Genomic DNA, 4,542 nt, shown 5'->3' with positions numbered 1-4,542 from the left:
TTTTTTAAATTTCAAAAAAATTGAGTTAGGACCATCATTAGACCCTAAAAACTACTTCAAATATAATGCACATACTTAAACATGGCTAAGAAAGTAGTAAGGCACAAACAATGACAAAAAACAAAAATCACCCAAAATAAAAAGAAAAGCTACACTGAAAGAAATAACTATTAACATTTACTTAGAAAAATACTCGTAAGTATTTGCATGATGATATTTGAATTACATTTTACTCCTCTAAATCAAGTAAAACTCTCTTGCCTTTAAATAATGAAGTAAGGTGTATGTGATTTTTTTGGATATTTCTGTGTGTGTGTCATAGAAATACTGAGTAACTTTTATGTGTGCTGATCATATACAATAATGGATTACTTTATTAAATGTTATTTATATTTTATCTGTTGCATCAGTTTATTTATTCTTATTACAAAATAAATATTAAGCACTAAATTTCATTAATAACTACAACATGTTAAATTTTATTGAATTAATATGAAAAATCAATAATACAAAAATGCCAATATTTATTAACAACTTTTTTGTTTATTGACAACCTTTTTTGTCCAAGTTTTACACTTAAAAGAACAATGAATCGACAATTATTGTTATTACAAACAAACACAATGTTTTTTCTGAAGGCACAGCTGTGAGAAATGGCTGCATGCGTTTACAGCTGTATTAACATTCATGAACAGTTTCGTATTTAGTGCAACAAATGATTGCAGTAGAGTATTTGGCATTGCAGTAGACACAAACTAAACTAGACAAAGAACCAAAAATTTGTCTAAAGTCTGCATGAAAAAGTGACTTCCAAAACATAATGGCTTACATATGAAATCCAAGAATAAAACCACTTTGAAACATGTGCAGGTGTTTCACCATAACAAAACTACTTGCTAGCATAAAATGCTATAACGGCAATGGCATGACAAGTCGCTTAAGCTGAACAAAATGTCATATTTTAAGTTTTGGACAGCAACTTCATTTTCAGGCAACAGCGATCTTCATGTTGTGCTGACAAACATCCTCCAAGTTGTCCACCTAGATAAATAAAAGAGAGCAATAGTTACTTCAACACATACTCAACAGCGTACAAGTTTAAAGTAAAAAATGATATGCCCTAGCTATATTACAGTGAACTAAAATAAATAATAAACTTGAGTATGTTTTGTCTGTAACAGAATGATTACTAATTTAATAATCATAAAGGCAATCATACAAATTTCAAGTATTTTACCTGGCAATCTTGAAAGAGGTCTTCCTCTTTTTCACCAAGGTAGAGCATTAATCCACGAATCACATCTCCACGTCTCATCTCAACAGTTTGGTCCTGTAAACAGTCAGACAGGAATTTATTAATAGTAAAGAAAAAAATATTTAATGCACTCAGCACAAGTTCAAGACAGGTTCAATTGTGACCAAGTAAACACACCTGTCTCAGGTTGTCCAAGACAGGTCTCAGTTTTGCTCCAATAGCACCACCCTTGTGACATCTGCTCTCCCTGGACTTCAATGTATGGCTCCCCTGAAAGACAAAATTACAAAAGAAACAAAAAAGAAATGAGGAATTAAATTAATTAATTTAGTTAGCAAACAATAAATAATGTTTACAGTTAAATGCTTACCAGACTGAAAGTGTGTAGTATCTTAGTGGTCTCAGTTAGGATTACTTTGCTCTCCCCTTTTCTAAAAGACACATTTTAGGTAATTTCAAAATTACTAATGACATCATCTTTGCTGTGATTGTGTGACCAAACTGTTATAACAGTATAGTTAACAGGTAATAAGCATGCACTGATGGAATTTTGGTACAGAGATTCCAAATCAAACATACCGGCTGGTGCTTGAAGGGTTTATGCTGCCTGCCGTTTGTCTTTTGAGAAATATGGGTCACTGTAGGACAAAAATACAAAAAGAAAACTTATTTAATCAATGCATTTAGCTGGTAAACAATAAATGTTTATAGTTAAATGTTTACCTGAGTGAAAGTTCCAAATGAATCTGAGGGATTTCAGTTTCAGGACTTTTCTGCAAGACAGGTTTTAGAAAATGACTCAAAATGACTAACATCACGTTGTTGTGATTGCGTGAATTAGCTGATAAACAGTATAGGGGTTTTAGAATGTATTAGTGGTGATGAACAGAGAGAGGTTTCACTGCTTCAAAAAAGCCTACTCTTATATAAAAAAGTAATATATATAATAAGACAAGACGTGCCGTTAATATTTGTTAAGCATAAGTAATAATCACAAGTATCAGTCGCATTTACATAAGTGGTTATTTTGTTTTGCATCGTGAGAAAGTGAGACTGTAATGAAAAGCATAATATCCAGAACGAGCTCCAAATCTAACATACCGGGGCACGGGGGGCTTAACGGGAGCGCGCGGTCCTCTGATATAAGTTTTAGAAAGGAGAACAATCTCTTTGCAGACGAAAGAACAGGCATTCCCGTACAGTCTCAACACACCCGCCATCGTTGTTTTGGTTGACGAGCACACGTGACGTGCCAAGGCAAAGCATGATGGGATCTGTAGTATTTACTGTTACAGTTGCGACACTTGCTGAAAATGTATGGATTTGGATTTTGCGTTAATTGTTTTCAGTGGTTTGCATTCGGTTCTTTCCTGTAGCGAGAAGTAAAAAAAAAAATAAAATTGCGAAAATACAGCTCCAACTTTTAGGTAGAGGGGCTTGTGTGGCCATGCTTGTGGCGCTAGCATCGCAAACAGGTGCCTTGTTTTCTTAACGTCCTCGCCTGCGATAATATACTGAAACAAAAAATATGTATATTGTTGTACGAAAAACAGAAATGAAAAGTAGTTACTTACCTTAGCCTTTACATGTTTGCACATTGGAGTACTGGAACAGCTCCTTTGACTGAATTCGCTTTTGGTTAAAGAGTCCGTCCTAACCGACTACCAGACTGAATCCCGGGTTGTAAGGGTCCCACTGCGCATGTGCCAATTCAAACTTGAGCTCTGATCTTTTTGGAGTAAATTTTACTCGGGTTTTCATAATGGTTACAATAATTAAAAAAAACAGATTAATACTAAAATTACAGTAATTGTTACAGTTCCTATACAATTCATTATTTTAAATAATTAAATCACATATTAGTACACAATTTTAAATGACAAAAGTTAGTAAACACTGAGACCTAATTTTACAAAGTAGAAATTATGTAGTTTTACACAATAAAATTTAGTACACCCAAAAGTCATTTCTTTCAGTGTATTGCAAAGCATTTTTTTTTCCCGAAAATTTCAAAAAAAAAAAAAAAAATTGAGTGAGGATCATCATTAGACCCTAAAAACTACTGCAAAAATAATGCACATACTTAAACATGGTTAAGAAAGCAGTAAGGCACAAAAAACAAAAATCACCCAAAAAAAAAGTAAGGCTATTGCAAGGCATTTTGTTTGAAAATTTAACAAAAAAAAAATTGAGTTAGGACCATCATTAGACCCTATTAACTACTGCAAAAATAATGCACATACCTAAACATGGCTAAGAAAGCAGTAAGGCAAAAAAAATTACAAAAAACTAAAATCACCCAAAATAAAAAGTAAGGCAATCGCAAGGCATTTTTTAAAAAAATTTCAAAAAAAAAAATTGTTAGGACCATCATTAGACCCTAAAACCTACTGCAAATATAATGCACATACTTAAGCATGGTTAAGAAAGCAGTAGGGCACAAAAAATGACAAAAAAACTAAAATGACCCAAAATAAAAAGTAAGGCTATAGCAAGGCATTTTTTTTTCAAAATTTCAACAAAAAAAAAAAATTGAGTTGGGACCATCATTAGACCCTAAAAACTACTTCAAATATAATGCACATACTTAAACATGGCTAAGAAAGCAGTAAGGCACAAATAAAGACAAAAAACAAAAATCACCCAAAATAAAAAGAAAGGCTGTTTCAAGGCAATTTTTTTGAAAATTTAAAAAAAAAAAATAATAATTGAGTGAGGATCATCATTAGACCCTAAAAACTACTGCAAAAATAATGCACATACTTAAACATGGTTAAGAAAGCAGTTAGGCACAAAAAACAAAAATCACCCAAAATAAAAAGTAAGGCTATAACAAGGCATTTTTTTTTTTTTAAATTTCAAAAAAAAAAAAAAAAATTGAGTTAGTCCCATCATTAGACCCTAAAAACTACAGCAGATATAATGCACATACTTAAACAGGGCTAAGAAAGGAGTAAGGCACAAAAAATGACAAAAAACTAAAATAAAAAGTAAGGCTATAGCAAGGCATTTTTTTTTTTTTTTTTAAATTAAAAAAAGAAAAAGAAATTGAGGTAGGACCATCATTAGACCCTAAAAACTACTGCAAATATAATGCACATACTTAAAAAGGGCTAAATAAGCAGTAAGGCACAAAAAAGGACAAAAAACAAAAATCACCAAAAAAAAAAAGTAAGGCTATAGCAAGGCATTTTTTTCAAAAAAAATCCAAAAAAAAAAAATTGAGTTAGGACCATCATCAGACCCTAAAAACTACTGCAAATATAATGCACATACTTAAAAAGGGC

The 4,542-nt window shown here is 31.9% G+C and overlaps 1 long non-coding RNA gene across 2 annotated transcripts; it reads right to left on the bottom strand.

Annotated features, from left to right (window-relative positions):
- Positions 1-1,237: 1,237 nt before the first annotated feature.
- LOC114480094 (uncharacterized) lies at positions 1,238-2,419 on the bottom strand. 2 transcript variants are annotated; one of them, XR_003676056.1, is made up of 5 exons: positions 1,979-2,419; positions 1,835-1,893; positions 1,626-1,686; positions 1,433-1,525; positions 1,238-1,330 (listed from the first exon to the last, which is right to left on the bottom strand). It is a non-coding gene; the product is annotated as an uncharacterized LOC114480094 (long non-coding RNA). The 2 variants fall into 2 exon arrangements; XR_003676055.1 differs by lacking the exon at positions 1,433-1,525 and having other exon boundaries at positions 1,254-1,330.
- Between the last annotated feature and the right edge of the window lie 2,123 nt (positions 2,420-4,542).

The sequence above is a fragment of the Gouania willdenowi genome, chromosome 18 (genome assembly GCF_900634775.1).
Source record: "Gouania willdenowi chromosome 18, fGouWil2.1, whole genome shotgun sequence".
NCBI classification, from domain to species: domain Eukaryota; kingdom Metazoa; phylum Chordata; class Actinopteri; order Blenniiformes; family Gobiesocidae; genus Gouania; species Gouania willdenowi.
Note: the sequence above shows the minus strand (reverse complement) of the source record. Positions and strands in the feature narration are given on the sequence as shown.